Source organism: Cephus cinctus, unplaced genomic scaffold (genome assembly GCF_000341935.2).
Source record: "Cephus cinctus unplaced genomic scaffold, Ccin1 Ccin1_scaffold1184, whole genome shotgun sequence".
NCBI lineage: Eukaryota > Metazoa > Arthropoda > Insecta > Hymenoptera > Cephidae > Cephus > Cephus cinctus.
Genome location: NW_014333664.1, coordinates 799074 through 819839, shown reverse-complemented (window position 1 = coordinate 819839; position 20766 = coordinate 799074). Strand labels below are relative to the sequence as shown.

Here is a 20766-nt window from a genome sequence, read left to right as displayed (position 1 = left end):
CCCCCCCGCCATTTCCTCTCGCACATCCAACTTCGTCCAACATGCTTCCAACCCGTAAATCTCAACTGCTACTGTGTTCGTATCCCACACGTATGCGTGTCCTCCGTGTCGCATGATCGTCATTTGCTATACTCCTCATGGTCAAGGTCAGCGATAAAATTAAAGATTTTTCACTCCTCGCGCCGATCACCCGATCATTCGTCATTCGTTCCTCATTATTAGTCACGAATAGTTTCAGAAATGATTACTGCGAGTCCCGATGATACAAATCGGGATCTGATGTCTTGCAATTAATACGCCGCAGAACATTCTAGAGAGGCGAGTTACCCTCCCAGCAGGATATATCTATGTATGTCAGTGAAGGAGGTCTGGTAGTATATATATATATATATATATATAGTAATAGTAACGAAAGGAAAGGCCGTTTCTACGATCTGCAGTTCATGAGAGTATATCGCAAGGTTTCATACGAATAAGCCCGCAGGCAGCAAGTATAGGCGAATAAAAAGATCGAAGTGAACGAATATCATTTGAAAATTCGAATAAATTTGATAAAATCGATCAAGCTATTTTGAATCGTCTCGATAATTTCATGTGGAACGACAAAATAGTTTTCGGGGAAAAAAAAAAAACCTTTACCATTGTAAAATCAAAAAAGTGCTATTCGCAGCTTTCTCGGTAGCTCGAGTAAGGGAGTCCCCCACTTGGACGATTTCCGGTTGAAAAGTGTCGTACAAAGCGCGTCGTTGACTCGCAGCAGGAAGTCGGTATTCCTGGGTCTGCGCGTTTCAATTTTAACACCCGGTGCGTATACTCACGATGCGTTACGTATATGGCGACACCGGACACCATACCTATAGTCGACTTCCGGACAAATGTTGACACTCATACGTGTGTCTGGCATGTAAGCAGTTTTCTCAGCGACCGTGCACTGTGTCAATTACCAGCCAAGTAGGAGATTATAGAAAGGACTGTACACACGTATACAGGAGGCTCGGAAAAAAAATTTTACAACTGCACAACAAACCTTCGAATATCTCGGACGCTTCGTTTGTCATTTGACAATCTTTTCAAATTCCGTGATTCTAGTCGAAAAAAATAATGCACAGTCATTAACCTTCCTCTCGTCTTTCACGATGATACCTGCCGAGCGTAATAAACTAATAAAAATTTCAATCAAACGAATACCCGCGCCGCTTTATGACAGGACGTAAAAATAATTCAAGCCTCCAATCGAAAGACCCCAGAGATTCCGGGTTAGTTTCGTGAGCCGATTGTAAATTCCGGAAATTTCGACCACGTGATTATTCGCCCGCCCGCACTTACCGACCGAGTAAAGAAATTCGACGAAGAAAAGCTGCTCACGATGCTTATCGACTCGATCGCGTAAGGTAATACCGCGATGAATCCGCGTGAACAGTAGAAACAAAAGTCATCGTGTCGAATATTATTAATATTCTCGTAACCCAGAATGTTCGCTCCTATCGTCACGTAAATAAAGATTTGTCATCAAGATAAATTCTCCGCACGCATTCCTTTTTTTTTTTCAATTATTTTTTTTCCCCTAAGAAATCCCAAGCGCAGCATTAATTTATCGCTTATCCGTGTAATCGCGTCAAAGGGCACCAGCGTGAACGACGTTTTTCGTGATTATCATTATTATTTCGTTCATCGGCATCGAATAATGCGTTTATCCTTCACACGACATATATAGTAATAGCGTACAAGACCCGACGACTATATATGACCCACATACGTATATACGTTACATATAGCAACGCATGTCCAGCCGCTCATGATACATTCCCTGTCACACACGTACCACATACACCTTCGTCAACGTCCAAGCGCTAACAATGAATAGCGATTACATAACTCATCATCAAACGTCAATAATTGTCCAAGGGCAAGTATTGCCAGTCGTTGTAAATAAGTATATCGAAACCCTCGCTCGACACGAAACCATACCGAAATTCCTAGCCGCGTGGCTGTGTACCGGTACAAAGTAAATTTATACTCGCTGATTAGAGGCGAAGCAAAAGGTTCAAAAAAAAAAAAAAAAAAAAGCGCCTATACATTACAAAGACTGTCATTCGAATCCACCGACGCCCTTAAAAGCGTATAAATATTCTCCATTCGTGCAGAACTCAAGATAAAAGGTTAAAAAAAAAAAAAAAAAAAAGAGCGCCTATACATTACAAAGACTGTCATTCGAATCCACCGACGCCCTTAAAAGCGTATAAATATTCTCCATTCGTGCAGAACTCAAGATCCGTGATTCGTCTCGTGAAGCCAAATTTTTTTTTCAGATCCTTGGACCTCCTCAAAAAGAAAAAAAAAAAAGAAAAACAAAAAAAAAATGACAAACTCGATTACTCCATAGGTGGGCAAAGGACCGATGAGCCTTTCGAGCGTTAGATAACGTCCAGTCAACTCGTACCCAGACGGTTCAGGAGAATCGAGGAATGTCAAGGGCGACGAGGACAACGGGCATTGGCAAGATCCTCCATAGAAAGGAAACAACGAGCTTGGATCCGTACCGGGTCGAGTAGGCACTGTACGGCATAGCCCCATACGGGTTCAGTGGGTGGCTGTGGGAGGGAGGATAGAACGGGTGGCCGACTGGGTGGCCGGTATTGGTCGGGGTCGGCGAGGACGAGAGGAGGTAACGTACAGTCGAGGTATTGTAATACAATACTATTAGCTGAACTTGATCTACTTATGAATGACCTTGTCTGGCGCAGCCAGCCGGTGCGTAAGTCCGGAATCGTGCGCGTACCGAAGAGGGGCTTATACGTACTGTGTTGTGGCTCTGTGTCAGGATGTTTTTACGTACGGCGTCTACGTGTATCTCAACAGAGCCGGCGGAGCCAGCAGAGACGGTATCACGACACTAAATAATAGCCGGGAGTGCAGAGTCCTGCACTCCGCTTCCTGACCGCGAGCGGTAGGCGCGTTTAAATTCGTCGCGGAAATACATTATACGGATTTACGTGAATACGACGATAACCTCCGATTCCCCGGGGTACACCTCCTTCCCGTCGCTCCCGAGCAAATCGTTAGGCCGATCTTAGCGTAGCGAGCGGGTTCAGACAGGCCGTTGGGTAATCGTCGGCGCAAGCGAAGCAAGATGGCCGAGCAGCGTGGAGGGGGGAGAGAAGCGAGGAACGCACAGCGTCGTTCCGTAGAAAGAAAAGGAAAAAGATTATTCGCGAGCAACGAGTCTCGCCCTAATAATAGAATCTGACACGAGCCTTGACCGCGGTTCGTCATACAAAAGTGCTTGCACTCGGTAAGGTCAACGAGTTGCGGTCTAATGAGTATACAGTGAATGCGAATAACGAGTAAAGTTGTATGAATGTTGGACGCGGATAGTGGATCGGATGGAGTACTGTTTACGAGAGGCATTTTTTAAACGACAGTTTGAGTGTTCGTTGTGTATAATCGAGGTATAGGGAGGATAGCGTGGTCGAGGGGTTGTAATAGGGTGAGGGATGATGGTGGCGAGGAGGGAGGGAGGGGAGGGAGGGGGTTTAAAAAAATGGCGTCACGAAGAGACTGCGACTTAGCGTTGATCCACGAAGCCACAGAGTACGGACAGTAGCGAAGCCTCGCGAGGATCGATAATGTATTCGGCACTAAAAGACATGACCTATACCAATGACGAGGACGTTGGCGCTTCCTACGAAAAAGTCTTGATAAATATTTACGCGATTGCCTGAGCAACGGTAATTGCCTTGCGGATCCGCGATAGTATCCATACGTTATCTAGACGAGGTCGAAACGAAACCGTACGAGTACGAAAAATCGGTGCTAGCTAGCATGATGTTTATATATCTTGAAACGTTTCACGACGTTCATTCACGGTGACTGCGCCGAGTACTCTTTATCTGCAGTCGGTAAAACAGTTGCTCCCGTTATCGTTGACCATGAACGTTGCGATTATTTGACGCGAAACAAAAAAAAAACAAAAGTTTGTCTACGTCGTATTTAAATGGACGCGCACAGCGAGATGCGAGATCAAGCAAGAAATGGATCCGGGTAACGGGAGGAGGGAAGAAAGAAAAGAAAACTTAAGTAAAGAAAACACAGAGGAAACGCGGCTATATCCGACTTCTTTAAAGATAAAGAAGAATGAAATCGATTCCCACGAGTCACGGTCGCGTCCTATCGCAAGGTTTACCTTCTCGAATGTCTGGCGAACTTCTCCGCGTTACTTACATTGCCCAAGCCTATAATGGGCAAGAGAGGGGAGCGAGGGAGGGGCAAAGGGGAAACGTTATAAATGTACACGGAGGGAAGAAGGTGCATTAGCGCCGAGTCTCTTTGGACACTGTGCTCGTATAATGCACGTACGCGTGGTAATGGTAAACACGCATGCGCGAAGCGAGCGGAAAGACGTAACATCTAAAAGAGAGAGGAGGGAGGAGAGAGAGAGAGAGAGAGAGAGAGAGAGAGAGAGAGAGAGAGAGAGAGAGAGAGAGAGAAAACAACAAGCAGTAAAGACCTGTGGAGCATAGTAAAAGGGTGAGATAGAAAAGCAGCATGGCGTACGAAGGAGTCAAGGCAACCAGCAGCACCAGATACAGAGGCTAGTCGCTGTGAGAAATGTAAACCACGAAAGCGGCCAGTAAATTGCATCGCAGTTTCACCGCGTTCTTGGTGTGTCGGCGTCGGCTTCGTGATTTTTTCTTTTCTCTATCAAGACTAATGGAACAACGATTTGGCGAAATTAACGTTCAATGTTAATTATCGAGTAGATTTAAACTTAAAAACAATAACAATCGCACATGAAATACAATTATTCGGTCAATAAGTAAATAACAGCTATAAGGAAGACCGAAGTAGTACGAAAATCGTTACTTTAGAAAAATCAAATGACTCGGAATCGTACCTAGTGAAAATGTCATCGTAATCGGTAGCCTCCGAAGCACCACTCCCATAACATTAGAAATTCTGCGGGCATCCTAGAATAAAAATGCACCCTCAGCTATTGTCCTCCGAACGTCCTTCTCTGCATGCCAGCCAGGCACATTCTCGCCGTGTTGTTACGTATATATCTCTATAGCGTGTGGCATTTCTGTCATTGTCCGCCGTCTCTCTCTCTCTCTGTCGTTCACGAGTACAAGCGTTCGTTCCGCTGCTATATTTCCTTCTTTGTCTCTCGATCCGTCACAATACAGTCTCTCTCTCTCTCTCTCTCTGTCTCCCTCCCTCCCTCACTCGCGCCAAGCCGGCCTTCCCACCCTCGCGCCACGACGAGCGAGTCGGTCGAATCGTTTCTCGAGAACGAGTCAAGTCCTCGTTCCGACAATACGCCAGGGCGTCGCGTCGCGTCCCGCCGTGGTACCATCCTCGTTCCGCCAGAGGGAACGATGTTTTCAGGTCGTACGGTAGACGCGAGTGAAAGCGCAATGCAACTGTAGCGCCGTGAACGAAAACATCAACCGTCACTATCCTCGTCCCTTCCATCACACGAGGGAGACTCGGCTCTCTCGCCCTCCTCGCCTTGGGGATTGTATGCATGTGGGCTAAAAATGATACGCGGCACACGGGTGACGTCATGCCCAGCACCCGACACACCGCCGAAGGATCGAAGATTTGTGTAACGACTGCACGCGCCATATATACACATACTACGTGCACTTCCCACATGCATTTAGCATTTTGTAAATCCCGCGAATGTGCGGCGCTTGCACGTGCACACTGCGTCGTGTTCGAGAAGCTTCCTGGACCGAGGGTACCCGGAGTCTTGTAATCTTTTATAACAGAGAGGCATTGCCGACTTTAAATAATTGCAACGCGAGGATCCGACGGTAATCGATTAATTAACTCTGGTCTGGATATTTCAGCGAGATATTACATGAAACGTAAACGCCTCCGAAGGACAGACTCCTCGTCCCCTTCAGGAATTCCTGGTCCGAGGAGATGAGCGAAGATTTAAGCGAACGAACTGGCAGCAGGGGAAAGGGCACGTAACGGAGAGAAAAAAAAAAGAAATTGCTAAAACAGAAATACCAACGGCTCGATGACAGCGTGGCTCGATTGCCGATTAAAGTGTTGTTGATCTTCGTTCGTTAGGAGGTTATTGCAGTGAGTCAGGTTAGCGTCGGAGTGTAAATAAGAAGATGAGTGAAGCGGAGAGTAAGATGAGACGGAAGGTGAGGGGTAAAATAATTATTCGTGATATATGTAATAAAGATGCCGTACATTTCCCAGAATGCAACGCTGGAAAGTTCTTCGGTTATTATCCAGGTCGAGAATGAAGTCGCGTCTATAGTGTGAATTAATGACGATCGGTATCGTTATCTTTGGATTGCGTACGAGCGTACAGGCTCTGTGTCGCTCGACGCTGCCGTGGATATTAACCGCAGCGCCTTTATCGAACGCGAGACACGTCGCCAAGCCGATGCATTTCAAATAATAAATACGAGGCCTCACGAGATTCTCTGTTCACCCCACCCATCGACACACTCGCCGAACAAGAGACTGATAAAACGAATGTGTTTTGGTAGTTTGGCCCGAGTACTAACCCGGCCGAAAACGTTGGGTCGATGCATTGCTGATGCACCCCCTCCCGGGCCCCCGCCTACCAACACGACGCCGGGCCATCGCCGCTCCACTGTCGATGCCACAGACCGTTGCATCACACACATTCAACGAAATGGGCTTGCGATGCACGCTCCGTCGTTTGTCTCGTATATTTATTAGCCAGTTAATAAAATTGCATCGAGGTCATCGATATGGGTGATAATAAAGCGGCAAATTAACAGTCAGTTCCTTTCACGTGCGCAGCAATGTCCTTCCTTAAGTATGACTTTCGTGATATTGACAGAAAATTCATTGTATTTTGAGGTGCTACCGAACCGGCGTAAGAAGCCCTTTGGTAAAATAATAGGTATTTACAATGAGGGTCATTAGGTCATTTGATCCTTGGAGTAACGCCATCTTTTCGTAACGTTACTTTTACCCGTCAGCTCAGATTAAATTATGTGGTTTCTGGTTATTCGTCAGATTAATTTCGCGAAACGATCATTTTCCGGTAATTCTATATTTAATTCCATAGATTTATTCTTATAGGAGACTTTTCGTCGCGAATTAGAAACAACATCTGTTTTCCGGCGTGTAAACACGAATACAACTATTTTAGTTAATCAAGAAATCTTTAATGTCTTCCGAACATCGAAAATTTTTGACGCGGCGGTAACCACGTGTCTTTCAAAGCAGGTCGAGTCAGACTAAAGATTTCGGAAAGTTTACTATGAAAAGTATTCCTAGAACTGAGTTTGAAATTGAAGAAACGCGCGTTCGCACAACCCAGAAAGAAAACGTATACCGATTATAATGCTCAAAGAACGCGTGATAACAGCAATATACCGGATCAATGGGACTTTTCTATAATTCACCGAATGGTTAGTAGCAGTTTACTATTTTCAGCTGTCCCTAATGCTCAGCTTTATCACAAGGGAGTTGAGGGGATTTACATGGGCAAGGGTGTGTTGTCTGTTAACATATATATATATTTATGTCTACGTATATACGCGGTAACACGTGCATCGAATGATGTATCGAACGACGCTATTCAGTAAAAGTGCATAAAGTACGTTTTCATAGTAAATATAAAATTTTCGTATCGCGCGTACAGAATTCTCAAAGCGATAGAAGAGACTTAAAATATATATGCAGTTTCGTACCACTACAGGAGTTGCATATATTCACACACGAACGCATACATGTACATCTCCTTTCGCCGAGTGCCTTGAACGAGCGATTTCTCGAAAAAGAACGAGCGCAACGAGATGCATCAGGGTCACGCGGTTATACCCAAGAATGCACCAACTGGAAATGCACAAGAGGTAGACCAGAGTAAGAAAGAGATGTTCTATCCTTTTCTTAAGCTTCTTAGCTCTTTCAGTTTGCCGGTAGAACCGAAGCTATCCGATTCGGAACTCTACGATCTATCTCTTAAAATGAAGCAGCAGCGTCTTACTTCTCCTCTGTTACCTCGCGTGCATCCAATCTATGCGTTATTTGGATTAGCCAATGATAAAAGATAGATGCACCAGAAGAGCGTCGGCTACTCACATAACAAGCGTTGCTCCGTGATATCCGGGCGATGGTGTGTGTTTACGGTCCTGCGGAGGGCGGTAACTGCACTGCACACTGCACACGTGTACCACGGCACTCGTTAGACTTGACGAACACAGCGCGTGACTGCTGTGCTCCTAGGTACGACGTGTCTAGTCGACAGCTTGAGAACACACGACAAACAGACTTACGGGAAATAAACGAACGACGAACAGACATCGGTGCGTAACACCTCTGCTTACCGCTGAGAGTGCAAGCGCGCGACTGCGGCGCTTGCCTCGACTCTGCGCCGGCCCGGAGATTCGCCCTTTGACCGTTCTTTGGTGCGCGGCGCCACTTGCGCTCCCGCCCCAGCTACAAATTTACGAATATCATTGACTAACATAAGAGTAAGGTTCTGTTTGTGGGCTACGATTGACTTGCGTATAATAAATGAATATATATTGTTCAATTTTTTAAATGTAATAATTAACTGGGAAGTAGACTGGAGTGGTTTTTTCTTTTTTCTAAAAATTTAAGATCGGAATTAGAATATTTACAGGGTGGCTTATGGGACTTTTAGTAGTGAATATTTCTTGTTTTGATATGAGGTATTTTATATGCAATGTATGTGTCAAAGGAGGATTATAGGGCGGATAGATAAAGAACGCTGACATAGCTGGAAAGGAAGACTAGAGTAGGACGAGAGGAAGTGAGTGAGAGAGGATGAAGCCTGGCGAGTTTTGCCGGGTAAAAAACAAAAGTGCATCTTGACAAGATGGCCGTCGCCTCACCAACTCTCAAGGTTACTTCTACCTCCTTCGCAACCACCTCCTTCTCTTGTTCCTTCTTCATCGCCATCCGCACTCCATGAGCTTTCGTATAGAAAGGTACAGTCTGCTCGGGAGAGACATGGGAATACGTAAACTCAGATTAACTTGGTGCCATATGTGGACCTTGTATTCTAAAAATTCACGCCTCTGGTACAACGAATTGAAAGTATCACAAATATGACTTTACTAGAGAAATAAAATAGTAAAATTTATTATTAGACTGTTTAAAGCTTTGAAGAAGTTAAAACATTTAAGAATACAATTTATTATTTGTATATTAAAACCATTTTGAAAAAAAAAAATTTGTCAGAAGTGGGATTCGAACCCACGCCCACAGAAGTGGACTGCGACCTGAACGCAGCGCCTTAGACCGCTCGGCCATCCTGACACATCGAATTCTTGCCATATAAAAGCCACTTACACATAAAAATTCTTGAATTTTAACAATAATTATTAATGAAAAAATCCAACCACAAGTAAAAAAATTATTTAAATATTATTGATTAAACACTTTATATACTGTTACCTATAGAATAATTAAACGTAACATCCAACATAGCTGATCTTATTCAAATGCATCAGATGTATTCCCGAAGTAATATTCAGTAGGATATATTGATATTAAAAAAAGACCAAAGTAGTATAACGAAAGTACTAAAACACCATTAGATAACATGCTATTTCACTTACTCGAAAAATGTTCCCACGGTTACCGAATTACTGGAATTTTATCAAAACATCTCTTATAAACATTATACTGATAAGCCGTATGGCTAACAAATGATACACATTATCAATCGGTGTAACACATACAAAAATAATCTCACGAATTCGTGAGTTCGTCGTATCGAAAAGAGGAAGAAATAAGAGTTCTTTGGTCCCTCGTGCTAAACAGCCATTTCCTCAGTACAGAGATTGCAGTTTCCCGTTCGAACGGTAAGTGCATTGAGGATCGCTGCGTCTCAAGGCCGGACCGTCCGAGAGCTAAGGACACTGAGTCCCCACCAGTCCCCACCGATCCCCACCAATCCTCGCCAATCCCCACTAGTGCATCAGACGTGGCTCAGCTTGGCTCGACTCACCGAGCTTGCTCCACTGCACTTTCGACTTGTCTGCATTATAAAACTGAGCAGGAAACTTCCTCCCAGAGAACAGCGCCCAAATCGTCCTTGAACTACCATTAAGACGTTTAAGGCGGATCCACAGAAATGAATGCAGAACGATGCAAGTTGGCGGACGAAGCTGAAACTGAAGCACTAATAATTTTAGAAAAATTTGCAAAATTTAAATAAAAATAAAAATTTTAAGAATCGAAATCAGCCGATTTATTAGCACTCACTGTAATCTTGATAAGGTTAATGTTAATGATTAAAGAAAAATATTACCCGTTAACTCAATGATTGACTACACGCTTAAAGAATTCCTAATGGTTTTTCTGATCGTTAATACTACTATAATTTTTTTCCACGCATATAATCCATCTGCAGTTTCATTTTACGTACGCATGTGCGTATGTATATAAGTCAGTACCTGCAGTAAGAACATTCTGTCTGCTCGAGGGAACGACGGTCGAGAGGGGAGTGTACGCACAATCAATACTCTGGGTGAAACCCGAAAATCCCCCAGACGCTCGTAAACCTCAAATATTTCGGCTGCATGCAGACTCTGCATAAGTGTTTGGATATAAAAAAAATTCAAGTTTCTCAGACAATCATATATACTTCACTTGTTAACGAAGTAATAATAATTAATTTCGTGCAATATTTTTCGACTATGACAAGTGATTAATTCCTTATACGTATTACGAGCTATTGGTATTATCGTGAATGGGATATAGACGAATGAAATTTTCGATAAATCAATTAAAAGGTTGATTAATTTAACATTGAGGAATGGCATATTTATAGTAAAGTGAAAAATGTTTAGAAAATAAATATAAAACTTTTTTTTATATGATTTTACTATTTTGTAATTTTTTACAATCCCTCGATATTCCTATAATTGATTCCGTCAATCGATTACAAATATGTACTTATAGTTATTGAACAACGTCACTCGAAAATTTATGTACCCCTCGTTCTTTTCATTATACATAGTACACAATGGATGGGTGATATTCGCACAAGAAATTTCATTGCTCCCTGTCATACGTGACATTTTTGTAAAATCCTCCAAGACGCCTTACAGCGTTAACAATATTGTAATACGATTACGATTGAGAGAAACAGCGTCGGCAGTAGAAGGAATGGAAATAGAGAGCGCAGCACATGTGCAACTGCGATCCCAAGGCCAGGTGATCCTGACTGGTTTAATAGCATAGCCACAGCCTCCGTTGCAATTATAACATGCAACGATATTCCGTGCATCTTCAAGATTATTTCAATTTGAAATTTTTATTTGACCAAAAAGAAAAACGTTATAACTCGACATGAGAATTTACGAAAAACAATTTTTTTCAATTATAAATCCCATTTCGATAATAACGAGACGTCAATCTCAAAAATATATCAATATTCTATTAATAACTAGCCGTACAAAGTAAACACTCTTATGGAACACGGTATTTGCGATGCTGTAAACAAGTCTGGACCAGATAGTACCAAATCTGTGGATGACAATCTCTAAGTCAGACCTTCTTCGGACAAGTGGTCTTTTCCTAATACAGAAGTCTTAACAGAGCTTATCTCACGATCCTTTCTGGGATGCTGTTATAGAAATAAGTGATGCTCTTAAGAAAATTCCATATAAATAGAAATATCCTGTAGGATATTTAATTCGATGTAAAAGTGAACGATCCAGAGCCCTAAATTCTACAGTAGAAGTCTAAATGAATGTATTGAACAAAATTTTTAGACAAAAATATTTACAGATATTGCACAACAGTGAGACAGTCGGTCAAAGTGCGTATACCTACGTCCTTAGCGTATGGGCTCTCCGTGGGACATAGAATCCTGTTGGTATTGATCAAGGAGTGGCAGCGGGTGTTCTTGAACTCGGTGCTCTTTCTTCTACTTTATTACAACGTTCCCGTGTAGCAGCAGCAAACTCTATCTGGTTAGTACACTCGTATCAGACTCACCTGCTATGCTGTCAGGTTAGGATTTTACACTTGCTCTTTCTATATTTGCTGCTCTACGGGTCACGCGAAAGTTTACTGCCGTGAGAGACTTCGGTTTTCCCACTGAAAAAAAAAAGAAGTTAGCAATCAATCACACCCAATAAATCACGTGGTTGGGAAATTATTAATAATCGAACCCAACGAACGAGTAACTCGGCAGACATGTGAATTGGACTTTTGTCATAATCATACATTTTCAAACCACTCGTCATTGGTTGCTTAGGAAGTTACGACTCTTTGCATAAACCATGAAAATGACGAATCGATTATAGAATTGATGAATTAAAATGTCAAAGAAACTTTATAACGACTTATCATCAATGTCCTGTATATAAGTATAGTGTAATTATTTCTTTTTTGTCACGAATAACTTTCTCTATGATACATTTCAAGACGGTGACTAAGAACAGCCGTATATAATTTTGTCGATGCGATGGAAGTTACACTGAATATCATGGATACTCAGTTGGACTTTATTAAGATTACTAAATGCGATCGGGAATGACCTTGCCGAGACGTTGCACCGACATAAACAGTGCCCTCTATATTCAGATCCACCCGGCACTGCCCCACTACCTACGTGCCACTGAATTGAATATAATATACGAAGTTGCCGCACTGGCAACGAGCGATTGATCGCACGATACAATTTCGTCCGCGGAAATTTCGAATCTTCAACCGTGACTGCTCAAATCTCACGAAGTAGCTGCCCACGTTGGGTTCAACCGTCGAGGATCGTGCCTTTGACTTTTCAACGACGCTACGCGATATGAATCTACACGACAAAGTCAGCGTATAATGTCCCTGGTCTAAAAACGACGCAATGTCACCGTGTCGAAAATACGCGCAGTGATGCACTATTCGCAGAAATTTCTCGGACCAAAATACACGACCAAAAGTCAACAGAACTGACGGGAGATGAAAAGACGTCTTGGCGTACGACAATGTAGGAAGTAGCATGATCGATGATACGATAGATAAGAAAAAAGTGTGCTTGAGGTATTACAAAGGCTTTTTTTAAAATACTAATTACTCGTGGACATTCTGTACATTATTTGAGTGATTTTTTACTGCCGTTTAATGCGTTGTAGTTCATCGTTGGGATTAGTCATTTTCTTTTTTATATTCAACAAAAAAGCTACGTATTCCCATTCTGTGCAATAGTGACAAATGCACTGCTCAGGTCTTTTGCAGAAAAACAAGCCAATAAGAGGAATAGATAAAAAATGGAATAATGACTCTTGTATCTGTCGACCGTGTAGCTATCCGAGGGTTAAGCTATCAGAAATACCAACGTTCCAAGTATACCGTCACTAACAATGCAGCAAATGCTAGCATAATAATACCCAAGGCGTATAAGAATAAAGTTACGTTGGATTCTAATCAGCTTCGACATATATTATGTAGATAGACGATTATTCGCTATCGCAGTAACGTGAATCGATGTCACATCCGTTAATAGACTTTCTATTGCTATGTATTTTACAAAGAAAATGTCCATTAATACAAATATTTTAATAAAATGCTTCGTACCTTTTTACGTGACAGCTCAGTATACTGCGTCGGTAAAGCAGCGCAATTACATTGTATTCGTCCGACATGATAATACAGTGCGGACCCGTCGGTAATGATATTTTTGAGTAACAAAGGTTTGAATATCAACTTGTCAACCGCTCAGTGGGCCCTATTGCAATGGCACCAACTTTTGCTACGTGCCTGACAAATGCACAGCTGTGCGGGCCTTCCACGACCGGCAATATAAATTGGATGCGGTCGGTGCATGTCTCGAGGTCAAGCCTACCCGCGAACCGAAAACAACCGACAGATTCATACCTACCATTATAAACTCTAGTTCAGACTTCGGTTCAGTGATTCCCGAGTAGATTTGCCAAGAGGTGATCAGACTGAGTGGTGTACGTCAGAGATTCTCATTCTAGTCGTATCTCTAGTATATGCTCATTATCGTGGCACATCAAATCTCCATTAAACAGAGAAGATGGATGATTAACAGTTTAAAGCACCTGCGTTCACCTCGCGAAAACCTCGTTAGTTTGTTAATAGGATTACAATTTTTACCTTCTGCATTGGCGTATTTCCAGAGTCAAGTCTCTAGAATATTACGAAGAGCTACAGATTTATCAGCGAGTGAATAATGGGTTAATGATTACGAAACATATAATCGAACTGTATCAGAAATTCTACTCGTTTAATACTGCCTGATAACGCATTATAATAATTTAATGTATCATTCAACGGTTAATAGAGTTTTTTTTACTGATCCTGTGGTATTGTAAAGATTATCCATTTTGGTCAGACCCCGAAATATATGTGCTAAGGGCTATTAGATACAAAAAATGAAAAATCTCATGTTTTTTCTTGGTTTTAAAAAGGTTCCTTATCTTCATTCATATCGATATACATAATTAAGTAATAATCCACCTTAAAACAACTTGATGTCCAATAAGATATACAGTGAGGACAAAAAGTCTGCATACACTGCAAAGTAAAAACGAAAAAGTGAAGAAAAAAAAGAAGTTCATATAAAAGCAGTAAAAGAAAAAAAAACGGAAATGGAGTTCGAACCTTAAACTATTTATTTATGAAAAATAGTTACAAATATGATTGAAGATTACTTATAAAAAAAGGTATTTCTACGCCAAGTCTGGAAAATCGCGGCCAAAAAGTCGTCGTACACTAAGAGAATTTCTTTATTGTCTGATGAACAACGCGATCATCAATATTTTGTTGGACCCCCTTTAGCTTTAATGATGGCTTCAAGTCTACGTGGCATAGAATGAACTAATTTTTTAGTGTAGGGGAAGCACTCATACAACCCCATACCATGACTGATCCCCTACCATGTTTCACCGTAGGAATTAAATTTTGTGTCTCAAATTCGGTGTTCGGTTTTCTCCACACTTTACATCGTCCACCAGTCTCAAAAATATTATATTTGACTCGTCGGAAAAAATTACACGTTCCTAGAAGTCGATTGGCTTATCTTTGTACTCTTTTGCAAATCGCAGCCGCTCCTTTTTGTTTTCTTTACTTATCCAACACTTCCTCCGAGCGGATCTACCATGATACCCCGATGTATGCAATACGTTTCTAACTGTACTGCGTAATATACTGACTCCACTTACATTAGTTATGTCTTGCAGTATTTGAGTGCTGGTTATTTTTGGATTTTTTAAAACTAAATTAGTTATTTTTCTACGCACACGATCAGTTACTTTCGTCGGACGTCCACTTCGGGGTTTATTCTCGTAGGATTATGCCGCGTGTACGACGACTTTTTGGCCGCGATTCCTCGGGCTTGCCGCAGAAATACTTTCTTTTCTATAAAATATTTAATCATATAAATATTTTACATGAATAAATAGCTTAAGGTTCAAACTCCATTTTGGATATTTTTCTTTTACTGCTTTTATATGAATTTCTTTTTCTTTCACTTTTTCGTTTTTACTTTGTAGTGTATGCAGACTTTTTGTCTTGACTGTATATATTCAAAAAAAAATCTAACGTCAAGGTAGCTGAGCGAGCTGAGACGCTGCGTTCCAACCGCCGTCTACTTTCGTGGGCGTGGGTTCAAATCCCAGTTCTGAAAATTTTTTTTTATAATCTTTGATTTCGCCAACACTACCACTAGTAATCGTATTCGCAGGTTTTGGACAGTAGCCCAGTGCTAAACTTAACCTCCATTAAATAGTAGGTCATCGTGTGACGCGTTCAATTTTCTGTCTTCGAAAACAGATCACACGTGCTCGATCTATGGAAAATTATTTTTATAATTCGATTACGACAGGTTTCTTGAGATTTGGAGAAACATCAATTACCTAATCCACATTTAATCAAGTGTATTATTTAATATTAAAAATATGTAATTTTATACTGATATTTTTGTTCTTACAATTTTTTGTTTTCTCCACAAAAAGTCGTTTGCTGCTTGGTAACTGAATCATAAACTATGTGTTTGCGACTATACATGAGTGGCGCACGTGAGCGCGTGCGCGCTATAGATTTACACGTGCGTGAGACTACGCGTAGGTTTACGATAACATCAAACGATGTCGCGAAATTGCTGAATTGATCGTATTTTAATGAAAGAGACCTTCGATCGGAGTCATGTTGGACACGTATTTCGCGTACCAATTAAATATTATTTTTAAAAATGCTTCCGTTCAATAACGCCGTGCCAAAAATATATTTATTCATTTTTTTCAAATTCATCAAATTTCATGTCGTACGCTGGTACGTGTACAGATAGAGTTAATTAGAAACTCGTACTCACTGTCGTACAAAATGATACTATCTACAATTGCGTAAGAACAGCATGACTCTTTAAAAAATATTTACGAAGCATCCTCATATTGAATTGGTATTTAGAGATGGTTTGCCGTGATGGGGTGGAAGTCCCGTCGTCATGGTAACAGACACGTAAAAACTCCATTGATACAGCGAAATAGAGGGAGTTTTAAATTCCCTGGTCTAAAAGGAAATCTCCTGGTGCCATTACGCGGAATACGGATAAGCGCGTCAATTTGTGTACAGTCTATAAAAGAAATAACAAAATTTTTTATAATGAATATAATTATTTTCTGCTGATTACTTAGAATTTGTTAAAAAAAAATGTTCGAGTGATACTTACACGAATATTTTGCATATAATTATCAATGAATAATAAAATTTTATCCGTCAGAGAAAAAGCGTCTTTGACACCATCGTAAATATTATAAAATTAATAATTCCCACCGATCGATACCCGGTCAATAATCATTCGCTATTAAGATCATTCAACTTCTTAAGGGGCATCGATCGAAATATGAATTTGCGATATCGCAAATATTACGTCAGCTCGTATTGTCTGTACTGGCACACGAAGCTGACGTGAGTCATTCGTTAATTAACATACATATTACAACGGGGTGCCTGACTCGGCTCGTCCCCGCTATAATTAATTTTTGATCCATAGAGCCGCCAGGGAGCACTGGAGGGCTAGGAATTTCCGAAAAATTAGGAGTTCTGATCGGGATTCGAACCCGATACCTTCGGACTGCCAAGTCGAGCACTTACCACTGTGCTATTGAACCCACTGTCCGACCCGATAAGTCCTATTTGTTTATTTTCCGGTCATTCCTAGGTGGTATCCCCTCCAGCTCTGTAACGTCACGTTACAATATATACCTAGCAGTTATGAATGCCCTCTGACGTGGCTTAGGATTTTAATTAAGAACGAGCTTATCGTTACGTTACGCGGTAAGGCAGACAGCCAGATTAGAATCAAAGGTAACCAATGTGCAATTGCGTAAGGGTTGCTGACCCAAGACAGAGGGACAGGGAGGAAAGACGGTAGTACCGAAAAATGGAAGAAAAAGTATAAACGAGAAAGACGGAAGGAAGTATGTACGAAAACGAGGAAGGATGGACAAGCGTAACCTTATTCGAAGGGTGTGATTTTCAGTGAGGCTGAGTGTTCATCCTCCAAGAGACAAAGGTAGTTGGCAGAGTGGGTTTGAATCGGGAAAGAGAACGGATGGAGGAACGGGGCCGGACGGGCCAGGTTAGGACGGGGTTGTTAGCCGACGCGGTGAAAGGACGAGGCGTCTCGACGCACCCACCCACCCACGCATGGGAACCCCGCAAGGTTCTCAACCTTGTTTACATAAATCCCGCAAGAGTCCTCCGGGGAGCCTGAACTGCAAGAATTAATCATTCGACCGAAGGAATGTAATCTCGTTGAGTTTCTTGGTATCCTGGTAAGAGACGCAAAGACGTCAGACATGAATTGCAAAGTTCCAGGTGGGACTGGGCGACGTTCTCCACATTAATTTTGGCAAGAGACCACAGCAGCTGCTCACGTTCGGAGTCCACTGTGTGTGCATGCTCGTGAGTTGTGAGTCAGTAGTCGAGCTGCGACGACGTCCCGTCAGGGTAGAGGTGGAATCGGGAGAAGGAAGAGGAGTCGGTGGCAGAGTGGAGTCGAATGAAGAGGTGGAGGAGGAAGAGGAGGGTGCCGGTAGAGCGTCGGTTCCGCGGCCCCTGGTGGGGAGAGGGGAGTTTGCGTCTGCGACCTTGGCTGGGGTCGCTCCAAGGTCGGGCCTCTCCCTCCCTCGAGACCGCAACTGCGTACGCACCAACGTACCGTGTTCTGGTGTGCATGGGATCAATGCCAGGGTCAATGTCACACCCAGACAACTGTCTTGTGTTGTCGGAGGAACCGGCGTGCAGAGCCATTTTAACTTGCCAGAGTTTATTCCATTTATCCTTTTTCCGTCCAAAATCATTTCTTCATCCACTTCGATAAGACCAGCGTGGCCAACGCTCACTTCGATCGCTGTAATCATAGCCACTGTTATCTAATTTCTCAATATACATTTAAATACTTTCAATATGATAAGTGTCTAACCTCAAGACCACGGATTTTTATCCTTGGTTCTTGAAAGCCAATAGGATCAAGTATACCGTTAGTCGTGTGTACCATTGCTAAATTACTTGCTGCCTCCTGCCTGACGTCGGTCGTTTAATTATATTTCTAGACTCTTGGCGAACCAGTGGGATAACATCGGCATTGACATTATAATCAGGATACACCTTGTACATTCGACCGATAACAGTTATCGCGAATTTCTATTTATGTCGAATGTCCCGTCGTCTTAACAATGAATATAGTCAAAGTCGTACGGGATCATTCTCTGTGTTTCATAGCGAACGTCTCTCTGTGGCGGGATATTCAAAAGGTATATTTCCATAATTACAGATAACACGGTCCTCATTGACTTCGGCGGGCATTACTTAAGCAGAGATGGCGGTGTGGATTGAAAAAGAGTTTTAATCGTCATATTCAACGACCCACCTAAACCCGTGACGTTACTACCGGTTATACCAGCTATACCATTATCGCCTATCTTATCTTGAAAGCGCATGTTGACTCCTCTTCGGCGACTTGTCGCTCATCGCGGACAATGCAATAGCTGTCAATTGAATCCGCTGTGCTTCGTGCAAGCGAACTTGCCATTCAATTGCAAATAAACGAAATGACAATGTGGTCTGAGAATGAAAAACAAAACACGGAGGCAACAGAAAGAGGGAACTTGGCCGCACGCGACACTCTTCCCTGACCTAGTCCTACTACGCTCGATGCCGCGCCTAGAGCACGTTTAATTCAGAGGATAATTCCGAGTGTGATACTGGATGGCGCTGACTGTGCCGATAATAAAACAGGCTCGTATTTACGTGCGTAAGAGTTTTTGATTTATTATAATCGTTGCGCCTCTCGGAGCTGCGATTAATAATCTCTAATTGTTGACTTGGCCATGTCGAGATTCCCTGAAAGAATTATTTTAATTAATTCTTTAACGACGGTTATTTGAATTTTAATTCTATATAGATTTTTCAATTAAAACTAGTATCGAATATTACTTTAATTACGTCTTTCTGAATAAAATACCTTAATAATGACACTGCATCGTCACTGACTCATGCCAATGGAATCGGTGGACTAGTCATGGTGTAGAATCTATTATCCCTTCGCACAGCAGACGGCCTACAGACTTAACGATCGATAGAGCTTTCCTCGTTCCGTCTGACTCGGAAGCTCCACTTGCTCTCACTCGATCTCTCACTCTCAGTCACGCAGTTTATTTATGTATATATCCTTCTCTCTCACAGCGTTCCTACTTCTCTTGCTCAATGGGCAAGGCATTATCGTTTCCCCGCCAACATCATGCTTCTATATAGCTATTTATAACCCAGATGTTTTGAATATCCGTTTCTGGAAGTATCTGCTGATTTTTATCTAAAATATATAATCGTTATGGAATGATCAAGAGAATATATCATTCAGGCTCGACGCAATGTGCTCAGCCTTGTTATTGTTTTTAATCAGGGAATACTTTTAAATCGGATTATTTTTAATGTTTTTAGGAATCTCTTTGTCGATGGTGAAAGATGAATTGCTTTTACTTCATGAAACTTACCAGGATACCGGTCCGTCTTTACTTAGCCACACATAGGATGGCGAATTCAGAATAAAATACAAGCAGTAAAAGCTCAAGGCTGGCGACATACTGGCACCAGTGCAGCTGGCCAAATTTTGTCTCAAATCTTCCACGGTAGAGTCCATTGCGCTGGGACAACATATATGCCATGGGATATTGATCGGTATATGCAAGGTAGGCCACGGCTGGCCTGGCTTTCCTCGTTATAACTTTGACTATTTGTTTGAGAACTGATTTTGCTGCATTCAAGCTTTCGTTGGGCTAAATCAGGCGTATCCTTTCGATGTAACTGTTGGAAAGAAAAGAAAAATAATTTACTAATGAGAAAGTTACACGTATAAATTAAATAATTATAGTGATTTGTTTTACCTCTTTTTCATAGCTGAGATGCATACAATTCCGAGCCAATACATTGGTATATATTCTGTAAATAAATATAGGATGGTAAGATATATATGTTCATTCAAAAATTAAACTTTTGACTTTTCATTTTAATTTGTTTGATTGTTTTAATCGCTGTAAAGAGATCAGCCTCTTGTTCTTGGATTGTTATTATCACAGGAAGACTAGCAAAGTTTATACTGACGCAAGTCTGCGTTCATCTGGCTGTGAACTATTTATACTTTGCCTTATAGGAAAAGGGTGCTTACCCCTCTGGTGGGAATTTTTTTCTTCCAGCTTCAGGTCACACGCCTCATTGGTATATATCGTACCGAAACCTTTATCGATGGCTTTTATGTATACCTCCCCG

General features: G+C 41.8%; 2 long non-coding RNA genes and 1 other non-coding gene across 8 annotated transcripts in view; all 3 read right to left on the bottom strand.

The window, feature by feature from the left end:
* LOC112495069 overlaps window positions 1–13647 on the bottom strand; it is a 32293-nt gene extending 18646 nt beyond the window's left edge. Inside the window, exons 1-4 of one of the 6 annotated variants that reach the window (XR_003061249.1) lie at window positions 12211–12468; window positions 11980–12081; window positions 11815–11911; window positions 8086–10148 (exon numbers count right to left, since the gene is read on the bottom strand). This is a non-coding gene — a long non-coding RNA (uncharacterized LOC112495069). Of the gene's footprint in view, window positions 1–8085; window positions 10149–11814; window positions 12082–12155; window positions 12470–12524; window positions 12788–13551 lie in introns of those variants that run through there. The other 5 variants (XR_003061248.1, XR_003061247.1, XR_003061250.1 and 2 more) reach the window with 5 other exon arrangements.
* On the bottom strand, window positions 9205–9288 carry Trnal-cag. The gene has a single exon. It is a non-coding gene; the product is annotated as a tRNA-Leu (tRNA).
* Window positions 13648–15513: 1866 nt separating the features above from the next.
* On the bottom strand, window positions 15514–20722 carry LOC112495072. Its single transcript, XR_003061255.1, has 7 exons — window positions 20666–20722; window positions 20385–20439; window positions 19995–20304; window positions 19466–19813; window positions 18425–19344; window positions 18161–18352; window positions 15514–16570 (listed from the first exon to the last, which is right to left on the bottom strand). It is a non-coding gene; the product is annotated as an uncharacterized LOC112495072 (long non-coding RNA).
* Between the last annotated feature and the right edge of the window lie 44 nt (window positions 20723–20766).